Source organism: Alligator sinensis, unplaced genomic scaffold (assembly GCF_000455745.1).
Source record: "Alligator sinensis unplaced genomic scaffold, ASM45574v1 scaffold111_1, whole genome shotgun sequence".
Lineage (NCBI taxonomy): Eukaryota > Metazoa > Chordata > Crocodylia > Alligatoridae > Alligator > Alligator sinensis.
Window position 1 is genome coordinate 577,122 of NW_005841875.1, and position 15,724 is coordinate 592,845.

The 15,724-nt window shown below is 39.5% G+C and overlaps 1 protein-coding gene across 2 annotated transcripts in view; it reads right to left on the reverse strand.

Annotated features, from left to right (window-relative positions):
• Positions 1-15,724, reverse strand: part of SPOCK1 (SPARC (osteonectin), cwcv and kazal like domains proteoglycan 1) — a 500,723-nt gene that overhangs the window by 484,299 nt on the left and 700 nt on the right. The gene's annotated exons all lie outside the window — the stretch shown is intronic.

Genomic DNA, 15,724 nt, shown 5'->3' on the forward strand with positions numbered 1-15,724 from the left:
CAGCACAAGGTTTATGGATCATTCAAGCTCTATTTTGAGAGCTTAAACGGTGCACAGACTTTGTGCTCGTTCTTTAAATCATGGTGGTGAATTTTTACCTCTCCTTTCCCCTGCCAGACTTCCCATACCAGTGTATTCAGTAAAGCAGAGACCCAGCAAACAGAAGCAAATTCCTTTCCAAAAGAATCAGCAGCAGCATCAGGTCTTTTAGTGAATGTTCTGCTTCAACCAAGCTTTTCCCCATCTGTTCCTCCTCCGGTTATAGATGTTACAGATATTTGCAATTACATGAGAAAAAAATAAAGATTAAAATGTATGTGTATTTCTATAGGGCATCTGTGATGCTTTTTGCACATTAAGATCAATACCACCCGCTATGCAACATGGGTTGCACAATGACAAGACCTCATGGGTGGCTGTTCTGGGTTCCTCCTCTGGCAGCAAGCCAGGAATGGTACGCGTGGAAGCCAAAGTGGGCTGGATACGCATGGCAAGATGGTTTCACCACTGCTGCATTATGAGTGTGGAGGGACAGAGCTTCAAGTGGCCAGGAGGATGTAGGGCTGTACACTGGAGCATCCGCATTTGACCTTACAGTCACCTTGTCTTCCTAGGCCTATGAGTTGCAGACCCAGATTACCCTGGTGGTGGGAAAGCACTGGGTCATAGATGCCCTGGCCGTTCTTGTTTATCAGTCCTAAATATGGAGACAGTTCCCAGCTAGAGATGTCCTTTTCCAATTTTTCTACCCAAACAACATGCATTTTTCCCAACCGACTTCATGTTTTATCTCAGTAACTTGATAAATGTCACACCTACAGTGGGTGATGTAGTTTGCCACATTTTTTATTCTGCATGGCTCCCTCTGCGGTATTAGGTTTAACCATGTCTTGATGATACAAAGAAATTGTCCCCACTGAGGTTTTTCAATCCAAATTTGCTGCTAAAGAGGTAGGTTTCATTTGATATCCTGACAGGCCTCTGCAAAGGCATGGAAACTCCAGTCCCTAGATAGGACAAATTACCTGCTCCAGTACATTGGTCAGTATGTCTGGTCCTGCAATGACAGAGCCTAGTTTGGCAAAGACTTCCTGCCTGAAGTTTGACTATAGTTTTTATTAGCAATAAAACAATCTGAGATTATATCATATTCATCTTTATTTGTACTCTGCCCCTCTACAATACTAGGACAATTTGTCATCTTGATTATATAGGGTCATATCCTACTATTGATCCATGTGCTGAATATCTCAATTAAAGTCAATGGAGAGCTCTGTGTTTATAAAAAAAAAAAAAAACAAATAAAAATTGATAGCAGGATATGGCCCTCCAGGAGGTTTTTAATATATTTACACACACACACACACACACACATTTATTTAATGGCAGACATGTCTGTTGGATTAGAAGCGTCACTGTATTTCTAGAATGGCTCTAAAATGTCTCATCTTACCTCTATAAGGCCATGTATCTTACTGATCAAGAATATCCTGCCTGTGCCTATTAAAGTTTCTCAGTCTTCTTTGTATCTTAAAAATCTCTTTTTCTTCCTCCAAGGCATTACAGAGAGTATTAACTATGTTTACCAGGATATAGGGGATGCTTGCTTGGTATGCTTCACCATTAATGCCTTTGCATTTTTTTTTAATTTCACTTCATTTAATGGTCACTAATTCTTTAAAACAATACACAGGGCATTTTGCTAAGGCAAATGGTTTAACAAGTTATGCTGCATATTTAGAAGAGTCACAAGGATCTGAACTTTGAAAAAGCTAGAAAAATGAGAGCGAAATAATGATTATTATGTAACCAAGACTATAATCTTTCTGTCTACATTGGCTACTCTGAAAATAAAGGGACAAATAATTCTATATCTTGCCTATATAACAAAGTAGGTCAGATATGACATTCATCTTAACAAATGAAGAGACTGGTAAGATTAGAACCAGGGATGAGTCATCAAATGCCTCTCATGAGTGAAGATATAAAGTATATTAGATCCCCTCACCTGGCAGTACATATGCATAACTGATGATTGTGCAGTATGTTGCCCATTCTCTCATTTATTCTAATTTATAAATTACACACAATGTAAAATTCATTTCTGATGTCTCCTTTTGGCAGCAGCATCTGTTTTCTGGATGATGCCATCCTTGCTGAACTGTTATGTGGGATTTCTGGTTGCATTTAAGGAATGTCATTAGTCAGAATAATGTGAGTATGGTATATGGAAACAGGCAGGCGAGGTTCTTTGGGTTGATGTGATCTTTTATTAGACCAACTAAATAGTTGGGAGAAAAAGTTCTTTGCAAGCTTTCAGGCACAGACACTCTTCTTCAGGCAATGGGTGATTCTGCTGATATGAGTTCTCCAAGGTAGAAAAGAAGCTAACTTAAGCAAGAAGTCTCTGAAGATGCAAATGAGTGGAAGTTTGGAAGATGAAGTGTAGAGATAGGAGGGGAGGGAAAAGCATGAAGGAAAACCAGTGGTCAGCTAATAGGCAAGTTACCTGGTGTGTTGGATGTCAGGCAGGTTGTAATGAGTCATAAATCCAATGTCTATATTAAGTTCACAGTTTTTTGTATCCAGTAGATTCATGAAGTGAAGTTCTTGGCTCGTCTACAAAAGGTGTTCTATAAGTTCCCTTTGAGGATTAGAACTGAGCTATCAGAGAGGGAGTGACTGTCTTGTGAGAAGTGGGCACCCACAGGTAATTGGATATTTTTGTCTTTGATCGATTTTTGGTGAGCATTCACCAAACAACAACTGCATACCAGAAAGAAAAAAACACCAAAAATCCAACAAAGACAAAAATATCCAATTACCCATGGGTGCCCACTTCTCAAAAGACAATCACTCTCTCTTCAGTCTCTCAGTTCTAATCCTCAAAGGGAATTTACAAAACACCTTTTGTAGATGAGTCTACGAACTTCACTTCATAAATCTACTGTATTCAAAAAATCATGAACTCAATATAAACACTGGATTTATGACACATTACAACCTGCCTGACATCCAACACAACAGGTAACCTGCCTGTTAGCTGACCACTGGTTTTGCTTCACACTTTTCCCTCCCCTCCTATCTCTATACTTCATCTTCCAAACTTCCACTCATTTGCATCTTCACAGACTTCTTGCTTAACTTAGCTTCTTTTCTACCTTGGAGAACTCATAACATCAGCAGAGTCTCCCACTGCCTGAAGAAGGGTGTTTGTGCCTGAAAGCGTGTTTTCCAACTATTTAGTTGGTCTAATAAAAGATACCAAATCTACCCAAAAAACCTTGCCTGCTTATATCCTTGGACCAACACAGCTACAACCAACAACCTGGTATATGGAAAAGCATTTTAAAGGGTGACCAGTTAGTCATTTTGATCCTAATGATGAATTACTAAAGAAAGTACTCTTCTTCATCCATCGAGGCAAGTCAAAAGGACAACTACACATTAATAACTCACCAACAGTAAGTTGTTTCACCAGATGCAATTTAATAGGAGGATTACAACAAAATAGCAGAGACAGGAATTATGCACAGAGTGCAAATCACAGTTGTAGCTCTATTTTTCTCTTGAAAGATCCTACCCTGATACTGATATGCCATTACACTAATGGTGTGTGTGTGTGTGTGTGTGTGTGCGCGTGCATGCATGCACACATGTGCGCACACACAGTATGGTGAATCTGAAAGATATATCCCAGCCTATGTCTGGTGGTGTTTGGCTTCACCACAGAAAGATATATACCAGCCTATGTCTGGTGGTGTTTGGCTTCACCTAAAAACTGTGAGGATGGGGGGTGGAAATCCTAGATGGTAACTTTAATGATTTCCACAGAATCACACCAGCGAAAAATCTGACCAAATACATTATGCTAGATATATCGCTGAGATTATCTGACATGGAAGAATATAGGCCTATTCATTTAAAGCATATCTGTGTTTTGAGATAGTGTTTTAGTGGATAGAGCACAGTACATCCCAAAGGCCTGGATGTTATTCCTGATCTTCCATTATCTTGATTGATTAGTTTGAGCAAGCCCCTTCCCCGTGACAGTTTCCACTCCTGCAATAGGAAGCTACAAAATTTGTCTTTTTGTGTAAAATGCTTTGAGATCTTATGAAAAGCAATTTACAAGAAGTGAGGCACTGTTACAAAATATAATCTTCTCCAAGAAGTTAATTCAGCACTGGACAGCAATTACAGGGGAAAAAAAACAGATTAAGCTCTGGGCAGTTCCATTAAGGAAAACAGCAAATAAACCAGTTTGCTGCTCCTCCTCTGGGGTGGGGATTATTGAAAAGGACTGCAGTCCTCTTAGTAGATGTAAAGGAGCCCTCTGTGTTGAATGGAAGCGTGGAAGGAATCCATCCCCTGGGCATAGGAGGGTGGGCACCTCCAGACATCTATGGATGCTCCTATAAAATATATGGTTTATTATTTACTCAATATAAATTTCTAAATTAAATAAGAACCTAAGAGTTTAATTTCAGAGGGTGGGAGTTATTGAGAAAAATATGTTGGTCTTGAAATACCTGAATACTCTTCTATATTGACTTAGTGCATGAAACTTGACTAAAGTTTTAAAATGGAGATTTATAAGTTTATGAGTAGGGTTACAGTATGCATTTGCCTTCAGTAGTAGTGGACTGAACTTGACCCAATAGGTCCTTTACCTTTATATTGTATGTTCCTCAACTGACTAGCAATAGGTCAATTGGATAGAATAAGGTTTCTTGAGTAACTTCAATATGTTTAAGTTTTCTGCGTTACCCAGAAATTTAGTCAGGGTCAGAGAAATCTAAGACAATGCATTTCTAGACTGTATACTATCCAGATATTTGAGAAAATTTTGATGTTTGGCAAATGTTTACCAAATATGAACACAAACCAAGAAGTTTTCTTCACTGACATACACTGAGAGAAAATCAGCTACTCACACTTACCACCGATTCAGAACTTTCTCTTCCACAGACCTCACAACACACAAGCAGTTCAGAAGCACCATGACTGGGATTTGAGCACCTAACTCCTGTAAGCCTCTTAGAAAATCCCAAACTAGTCTGTCCACTTTACAGATGGGAAACTCAAGTACTTGGGGCTCAGAATATACTTTTGAACACAAATCTTAGTCACCTAGGAGCCTCCATCCCATTTAAAAAAATGACGTAAAAGGTTAAATCACATTGTAATCAATAGGACTTGCATTTTAATGAGGATAGTGCATTGTTGAAAGAAAAAAAAAAAATCATCCCACTGATTTTCACACTGATTCTTTTGAAGGAAGCTCTCCAGGGCAGAGACTGTACTACTGTTTTTAACATCGCCACAGCTGCAACCTTGGGAGGACCCAGTAGTAAGGTTTCTGGGGCCAGCACAGTTACTGGCTCCAGCTGCCCCTACCCTACCCTACCCAAGGTAACCTGCCATGTGTCAGAGGGCACATGGCACAGGCATTCCTTGGGGACACGTAGCAGCAACACAAGGTGTGCTGTTACTTCTTGTCCCCAGGGAAATAAACATCCATGCTGGTGTGGACGTGGACTCCATTTCCCAAAAAGTCTACTACAAAGTTTTTTTTTCCAAAAGCCTGGGTATGGGATAAAACACTCAAATCAAAAAACGTCTACAGAAATAATATTCCATAGGATTGAAGATTATCCCACATGTCCTTACCTTTAGAAATAATCACTTTTCTCTATTTTATGATTATTACGCATAACCAGATCAAGTGTTTGCATGTCATATTCAACAAGCATAGCTAACCTGCAATAAAAAAATTAAAAAGCTAAGGGATTGAATACCTGCAATATATTAAATCTTGGTAGATACAGGAACATAGGAGTATAATAGAATTCTTCCAAGTCTGAGGGTTCAGTGCAGAATAGACTCCAAAGCAATGGTCGTAGCTATGTTATAATATCATGACTGTAGGGTTTTACAAGTAGGGCTTAGACATTTTCAGTTTACAGGGAACACTGGTCTAATGTGGAAAACTGGGTGATGAAGTTCAATGGAGAATTTTTAGCAAGCCAGAGTTCACAAAAGAGAGTTCTTTAGAATCAATCCTTTCCTGTGAAAGGACAAGGGCATAAAGGGAGGACGGCTTTGTTGCCAGTGCATTTTAGAAAACTCTGAGCTAAAACAGCTAGTCTGTGCACAGAAATGCCTAGATGGTAAGACCTTGGGTCTATCTCACAATAGAAATAAATAGCATACGCAACTTAAGAGATGTACCCTAGATCTCCACAGGATCAAGCAATTATTTGACTATTTTTACTTTGACAGTACATGAGATGGTAGATGTTCAATGTAATTAGTTGAGGGCTATGTTTTTCCTTGTCTTGCATCTCAAACTCGCATCATAGAGAAGACATTCTACATTTAAATAAAGATGATGATACTGCTGGCAATATTCATAGCTACGTGATTGCGTAGCATACTGATAATGTTGCATTGGTTATTTTGGAAGAAATGTGTGTTTTGGTATCAGGAAGCACTTCTATACAATAAAAATGAAGTCAGCTCCTGCACTCTTCTCTGTGACTATAGTAATGGTAAAAAAGGACTTTCGTAGTCTTTACACAGCAACAGAGCAACACGGTTCCAGCTGAAAAACTAATAGAATAGCACACAGTTTGGAGAAGGGGGCATAGGCAGCTCTCCCAACCAGAGATATAAACTAGTCAAAGGTGGATAATATTCCCTAACAAATAAGAAGCTACATGCATCCAACTGCATTTTCCATTAGCCACTCTCATAGAATCCTTCCATGACTCTCAGATATCAGCACCACATTTCCCCTTTCTTAGGGGACAACCTTTCTGTTGACCAGAATAAATCTGAAAGTCCTCTCTTGAGAACCAGATTTATACTTTAGACCTGGTCTTCATTACAATTTTTTTCTGCCAGTCCTGGACAGGGGACTCTGTGAAGTGGATTTATGATACAAAGTTCATTAGAGAGAGAGAACTAAGACCACGGAAGTTATTTAAGTCTACTTGTACCTATTTAATGAGAATGATTTTCTGTTCCCCTAGATTACAACAGAGGTGGCAGCTAAATGACTGATCTACTCCCTGCCAAAACCTCTGTTTAGTAACATAGCAATTATTTTACCCACAAACTGCATTTTGAAACATATCATGCCCTTGAAACTCATTATATACTAGGTGTTTGGGTCAAATGAGCAATTCAGCTTTTAGCTGCCAGCCTGCCACAACAGATCCATGGATGAGATGACCAATGATCTCTGCTCAGTAGAAGTTAAGGCTGGAACACATCAATAATTTAGTGGAAAATATACCCTGCAAGAAAGCTGAATAGTTATAAATACAAGAGAAGCATTATAAATAGAAAAAAAACCCTCAAAGTTAATAAGATTTGAAAGTATACAGAAGGTACCAAAATGACCTTAACACTACTACTGACATCGTCCTTAATATTCCCAGGTTCCCCTCTGACTTTGTAAGACACATACAACACTTTTACATGTGCTCCAGGGAAAGTGGGGGCGGGTGACGGTGCTTTAATTAGAGCAGGTCCAATTAAAGTGTCACGGTGTCTTGTGTATCAGTGTCCCTGTGCTTCAAAATGGCAGTGGGGGTGCTTGCACTAATGCTCGTTAAACGAGCTTTAGTTCAAGTTCCTGCAGCCGCCATTTTGAAGTGCACAGATGCTGATACACGAAACGCGAGAGGCTGCTGGAGAGCAGTAATTGCCACACTCCAGCAGACTCAATTAATCAAGTCTACTTCAATGCACTGTAATTACAGTGTGTCAGACCAGCCTCTGTTCTCGTGTACAGGCACCCAACGGTTTTAGATCATGGGCATGATCCTCAGTTGCTTCCATGTCATTGGTTTCCAGTTTCCATGGAACTACACCAACTTACAGCAAGTTTAGAACGAGCATCATATTTCTTTTAATCACAAGGCACCTATAAAAGCTCAGTCCATCCTAAAAATCTATTAAAACTTTAACACAGAGTAACTAGCTAGATTTCAATGAAGCTCAAGATTTCATCCTAGATCTAGCTGAGACACCATATAAAGAGAAGTTCATACAAACTATTCCAAATTCAGAACCAAGAAAAAAAACACCCCACATAATTCAATCCACAGAAACATGCAAAATGTGATATGGAAGTGACCTTTAAAAGAGGATGTTAGAGGCAGCGGGTGGATCAAAACCAGGCAAGTCTCAACCTTATTTGGTGATCATGTTATACAGTTCTGGTGGTCTGATTAACATTACAAGTACATATTTCAAAAAACAGATAAATGATGAATATTTATTCTACACATCCAACTGTTTGCACTTTCCAGAAAGACTATTAGAGAGATAATTGCCACAATTCCTTTCTCAGGTTGAAAGCAAAAAAAATTAGGCAACTGACATCCAAGCTTGTATTTTAAGGAAATTTGGACCAAAAATTGTGAATCAGATTCTCTTTTACCTAAAATCAGGGCACCGGGGGGCGGGGGGGGAGGGGAACAGACCCAAATAAGTCCTGCGAAAGTAAAACAGATCAGTAAAACTGATCTGAATGACATGTATTAAAACAAAGACTCATCTGTCCAGACATACACAGTGATCACTGTGTATCCGAATAACCTGATATGCCTACTTTACTTTATACTGGTTCTGTAGTGAATATCTAGATAGTGATGCAAGGACAAATAATGCTCTCAGCTACACCAATTCAACTATTGCTAAGATTTCACTAGTATTGCTGACAGTATGAAGTAGCCCATGTCTGTTTTACAAGAATTGGGTTTTAATGAATGCAATAAGTCACCCCCCACCATCCACTGCCAAGCACACATGCATAGGTTTTGATTTCCCCACATGTTTCCATACATGGAGACTTAATCATTGCTTGTCATGCACTAGCACTTGTGATTCTACCTTCTGTCTTCATTTCTTGACCTTTTATTCACCAGAAACAAAAAAAAAGTGTTTCTGTCCCTCTAAAGGCACAGCTCATCCTCCACATCATAATATTTCCTATAGCTCCCAATGCAACTCTTAAAACTGTAGAGCCTACATCCAGAAACATAATAAAAGACTCACCTTTCAGGGATCTGACAAAGATACCGTTTAAATTTGTAATAAAACCAACCCCTATGGAAAAAAAAAGAATCCTATAAAATTTAATAGGGAAAAAGCCAACAGAGTCCTGCGCAGTTTGCTCTAAAAACCTGTAGGATTTATTAGAGAAAATTTTAAACCTATGGAATTCTATAGCAGGAATATAACTTGCGATTAAATTCTACAGGACTTTTCCACCAGGGAAGGAGTCATTCAAGCCAGAGTCCCAAATCACAGCTTTATTTCCATATGCTATGAAAGCTAACACTTTGCTTTTCTAGTGACCCATTTAGCACTGGAATTTCAGTTCATTCATAAGCAAGCTAGATAAATGTCAGTTAACTAAGCACTACAGACCATCTGTACTTTTTTATTTAATTATTGGAAAGTTAAGTGACATTACCTTTCTCCTTGTTCACAGCAGAAAGAAACTGTCCAGTTCAAGATGGACATATTTAGTGGGTATAGTTTCCTCTTGAAAACAGTTATGAATTAATTTAGTCAGATCCAGGTCTTACACCTTCCTTGCTGTCATTCAAGCTTCCCTAGATTGCTTTGATAGCTCACCTCAGATTTGTTTGGCCCCATTTATATTCCAGTCCTGTCTCTGTGCCAAGTAGAAACAGCTGTCTATGCCAGACAGCCAGTGTACCTGGATAGCTTTACACAGCCCAGTTCATCCCTGCTGTCAGAACATATAGATTCAGCAGACTTGGTACCAAAAAGCATGGGTTAGAACAACAACTCATTCTGAAATTATTACTTCAGGACTCCCTAGACTGACCTAAAATTCAAGGCTCCTGAAGCAAGGCTGAGGTCTTTACATCCCATGATGAGAGATTTTTTTTTGGCTGGTTTGATGCCTCTCTTACACAGCACAATTATGGGCCAGGTTATTCTTTATAGCTCTTTGCATGCAACTCCATACATGAATCTCCCCACTTCAATGAAGCAAGGTGAAGGAGATCTAGCTACTGTCCCTACCAGCTTCTGAATCCCATGGAGGCCTGATCAGCATCAGGAATGCAGGTGGGAAGGAGCACAGAGAGAAAAGTAAGAGTGCACATCAATTCCCTTCTACTCTATGGAAGTTAGGGCAGAAAAGACACAAGTACCTGAGACTGCATCTTCCACATACAGGCTCACTGGGATTCCTGGGTGCAGTTGCAGGGGAAACCATGCAACCTCGGAGCATGGCTCCTCGGAGCACTTCATAATAGATCAGAGACTGTATGAGGGCCCCAGGCCTAGAGATGGCTGGTTCTGTCTTAATGCAGATCCTTCTGGATTATTTACTTGCATAACTGAATTCAGGGTACCAAAGTACTCGGGCCTATACAAACAAAGTGAGAACAATCCAAATATCTAAAATATCTAAAAGAATTTTCAATGTAAGCAGACAAGACAGACATAGGGGGCAGCCATGGATGTTGCATCTAGCCTCCTGATATAGGCAATCACACCGAAGAATCCATGTCACACGTTCCATCTTAAAACTAGTTGCTTTGTGACCACTGCTGCTATCGGAGGGGGGTTCTTCCAGAACCTTGTTCCTTATCATTTCCAAGCTATTTTTGGCCAGTGCATATTTTCACTCGTGGGTCAACATCACCCTTTCACCCATATAGCTCTTTACCTTCCTGTTCCCCGCCACCAACTTTGCAGTATAGTTATAGAAAGCAGTCAGCCCTTCTCAGCCTCCATTCTGACAGGTGAAACAAAGCAAACACTTCTAGTCTCCTCTCCTTAGATAGGCTCCCATTTCCCTATTCATCTCACTGGCCCTTCTCTGCTGCTTCTATTTTAATTAATCTTTTCATGAAAATTGGGAGGGGAAATTGTATACAGTATTCCTGAGGCCTTCTTACCAGTACCTTGTACTAGAGATACCTCACCTAATGTGACCCTAAAATGTATTAGTCTCTCTCACAAACACATTACACTGTTTGCACACAGTCATCCTGTGATCAGCTACTATACCCAGGTCTCTCAGTTGTTTCTGGATGATGCATTTTTAGTGGATGCTACAAATTCTTCTCTCTCTCTAAGTGCATGACCTTGTGCTTCTTATGTTGAAATTTCATCTCATTTCTATTACTCTAGACTTCAAGGTGATCCAGCTCTTCCCACAGGATCTCCCACTCCTCATCTGTATTGAGCATACCTCTCAACTTTCTGGCATCAGCAAATCTCATTACCACACTGTTATTTTTGTGTTAAGGGGACTCATTAAAATATTAAATAAGACACATTTGGGGAAACAGAAGCACAAAGACATAAAATGACCTACCCAAGACCAGACAACAAGTCAGTGGCAAAGATGGGAATAAAATGCAGGTTTCTCTGGCTCCTACTTCAGTGCCTGATTCACTAAATCATACTGCTCATCTCGATAGGCTTGAGGATGGGCCCAAGGTCTAAGCAGGAGGATATATAGGAATAGCTATTAATCAGTTCTTGAAAAGACTTCCTCCTTTAATGCCCAGCATTCCAAATCTCTCCAGAAACAGTGAAAGTGTAGACCACAGTTACTTTGAGAAAGCAATCTATTTAAACAAACTATTTTTTTATGATGCTCATGTTGAATGAATCTGAGGAATTGGTTACTATACACATACAGTGTACATCAAATCATGCCTTGTTTATTCTGCATATGCAGGCCATTACACCAAATTTATCACCACCATACAGCATGATGCTATTAGGGACACTAATATAGCTTCAACTTATAGCTATAAGGAAGAAAATTCAAGAAGAAAAATTAGCTGGTAAACAAAACTTGCTCTGTGGCCCAATACCCTACCATGAATGAGCACATTAAAATAAGATTTCAAGCCAAGATGTTTAGCTTTTTTGCTGAAGTTCCTTATTGGGGTTATGTTGGGTCCTTTACTTTCATTTAACATTTCTGCCATTTATTCTAGCTAGTTGAACCTATTACCTTTTATATATAGGTGGTATTAATATATAATGTAATAGACACGATTTCCAAGTGGAAGTAACAGAATTAGTTCATCCATATACGTTTGATTAAGGAAAGATTTAATATTAGGGGGAAAAAAAATTATGCTGTGCCTATGTGCCAAGCCTCCATGAACACCCTGAAATGTTGCAGTCTGACTTATTATTCACAATAATGCAAATGGCTATTCACATACCAAATGCTCTCTCAGGCTCATAAAAATTCACTTCACATTTAATCCTCAAACTTCTGCTCAGGTTCGCCATGCAGATTTGACTGCCGGATCAAGGCCTTAAAATGAATAGCAAAGGGTCTAATTCAGCCTTTCCATACTCATTGCCAGCTGTCTTTTACGCTATGCACTGGGAGCCCTCAGCTACTATTTTAAGGGAATTATTTTTCTCTGACAAAAATACTGTGGACCTTATTTTTCACAAAGCGCCAGATGTTTCTAACAGTTTTCCAGCAGTAATTATGCAGGCACAATTGATATTACTTATACAACTAAATGCCTGATGACTGACTGATACTGGAAGTTGAGATACTTACTGACAACATTTCATTTATTCTGGTTTCTTATATAATACACATTATCAAAGCACCTGTGTGCTTCCCTATTGTCAACTTAGCTATCATTGCAACACACTGGTGAGGAAAGGAAATACTATAAAGGAAATACTATTATCCCCTCTTTATAAATGGGGTGCACACACCCAGAAAGGCCAAGTACCTTACCCAGGGTTTTGCAGGAAGTTGGTGCCAAATCAAAACATTGAATCTTGGGCCCTCAGATCCCCAGCTAATGCCCTAATGGCTGGAACTGTGTCTATAAGTTTGCCCTTTTTCAAAACCTGACCATGTATATAGATGCAAAGCAAGAATACAGTGAATCAGGGGGGGAAAAAGTCTCTTTCTTCCTTAAGATGCTGAGACTGGGCCAAAACCTGAGGCCTAGCATAACATCAGTGACAGAACCAGTTATACCGGGACAGATATTGGCTCTGTGTAAACAAGCTTGGTGACAGCATGTAAATTAAATTGACCTCTATCCTGTCTCAGCAAATCCATCATGTTCACAACCATCAAGACCTACTCCATGCATGTTGCAGCTCTGGAAAGGCCAGCCCAGTGCTCTTCTCTAGAGGCATCAGAGCAGGTTACACTTTACAAATGGAAAAAATCGAGCAACTCTAAGCAAGAAAAATACGTATATCTTGTGAAGAAAATATACAGACAGGTTTTTCTTAGCTACGATTCCTTTGAGGAAGTCAGCACAGCCAGCTCAGTATTTCAGGTATTTTGGTATATTTCCTTTTTTTTTTTTTTTTTTGGTGGGAAGGAGGGCACTTGAGTCTAAAAAACAACATGTTTAAAATGTTTTAAACTATTTTCAAATGACTGCATATATTTTTCAAGAAAACAAAGTCAAAATTTTATTATAGATGAGAGAGTTTTTATCTGGCTCTTCCAAAGCTTTCTAACGGTGTTCAAAGGTCACCAATTCCATGCTATTAAAGTTCAGACAGCCTTAAAAAATTAACCTGATTATGCGTCTATAATGTGGACTTCAAAGGAGGTGCACTTCTATGCTCTTTTCTTATGGAAGAGTAATGACTATTAGACCGTTACATGCAACCATCCTGCTGTCTTTGCCCAAAAGAAAAATGGATCATACTAAAAAGCCAATCAATAGCTATCTTCCCAGAGCACACTGTGCTGGACCATTGCTTGATAAGGAGGTAGCAGCAATTCATTTTTAAGGAACTGCAAGAGATGAAGGAAGCTTGATTTAAACTTTCAGGTTTAATTATATGCTGAATGCAAAGTCAATGTTAATTCAACATAACAACTGAGATTTATATATGTATAAAAGGACAGTAAGTTCAAAGCTACCATATCCAAAGCAACCATATCTAAGGTCTGTCTCTTCCCTATACGTTACAGTCTCAGTTGCCATATACCTATGTCCCCATGCAAATGTCTCTGCAGGTGAGTAATTTTACCTAATTTTCTGAAGTCATGGCTACTATCAAAATCATGCTTCTGTTGACTTCAGTGGTATAGGATCAGACCCTCTGCCCAGCACAGTTAGCAGGAACATGCCCTGTGGTGTTACAGCAATCCCCACGAGAAGCTCTGTATCCAGCAATGCTGTATGTGGTAGAAGGGCAGAAGACAGACTTTTTCCCTTTCAATCCAACAATGGGACATGGAAAACTTGCTTATTCCCTGCATGGTAGTTATTACTATGCAGGTAGGACCACAGCTCGCTAGAAGGTTTCGATAGAAAAGATAGGGATGTTAGCCTGAAGAAATCATTTTTAAAACCTTGTAACCTAGGGAAGAAAAAAAATCAAGCTCAACACACACTGCTAATAAGAGCCATCAGTTTAAAGGGGAAGACTACAAGTCAAAATCTTGGGAGCCCCTTATTAAAGTTTCATTCCTAAATTAAAAGGGGGTGTTGGATTGATTCACCAGCCTTCCACAGTATTCACTGACCTCTGATACAGCTAAACATGAGACTGAAACTATCAGGGGAAACTCTACAGCCAGGAGACTAAGTCAAATGGTCACAATAGTCCTTTCTGACTGTACAGAGCTACTATTGCATAGACACACATGCACTAAAATAGTGGCTACCGTATTCATACAGCTTTATCCAAAATTCTGCCATGGAAGAACAACTTTGTCAGTCTTGATAAACACGCATTCCCTCCGAGAGTGCTCATGGACTTACATCCTGACATATTAAACAGATATCGGTGTCAAGGCAATACTATTTGAACTCCGGATGGTAGTGCAATACTGTTACCCATGCACTTACTGAGAGGACAGTGACTCCACAAAAAGTCAGTGTTTAAGCTCAACAACAAAAAAAAAAAATAAAACAACAAGGGTTCTCTTAAGGGGAAAAAAAATTAGCTAAGCAACCTGCCTGCATAAGACACTAGTACAAAAACCCACAAGGAGTTTCACAGTTAAGATTTAGACTATGGAAAAAACAACCAAACCACACACACACCCCCATTCACAGCTAAGTGCCATTTTAATTATTGCCTCACTTTTTTTTTTTTTTTTTTGCAGAGGCAGACAATGCGAAGAAAACAGCACAAAGGCAAAATGTTTGAGCCCAAAATTTAAGTTTTCTATTTTTGCTTTTTTAAATACAATGCACTGTGCCAAAATCTTCTTACTCTTCCTCCCATATTACAATGGCCAGATGGCTACACTCCTTCATTTTGCACTCACAGGCTCACGCTGCAGACACAATGCACAAGTCATGTGCAGCAAAAAAAACCCCAAGAAAAGATATTTAAGCACTGAGCTAACCATAAGCAGTCATGTTTTCCCTGTTTCCTCCTGGATAGATTCAAGTGACCTCTTAATGTTACCCCCCAAAAACTGTCAGCACATGACACCGGTACCAAAAGGAGCACAACGAGCATTACACTGTATCTTCCGATGCGTTACATTTACGGTGCCTCGGTGTATGTCAACTAAGGGAATTCAACACTCAAGTCTAGGAGGGAGGGTGGAGATTGGCTGCAAACAAAACAGCAAAGTGCTGGCACCAAAACAGATTGCAGGCAGTCCGTGTTGCTTTTTGCAATTAACTCAAAAGCGGTTTCCTCGATTCGGCAACCCATAGGAACGTCCAAGGGCTGAACC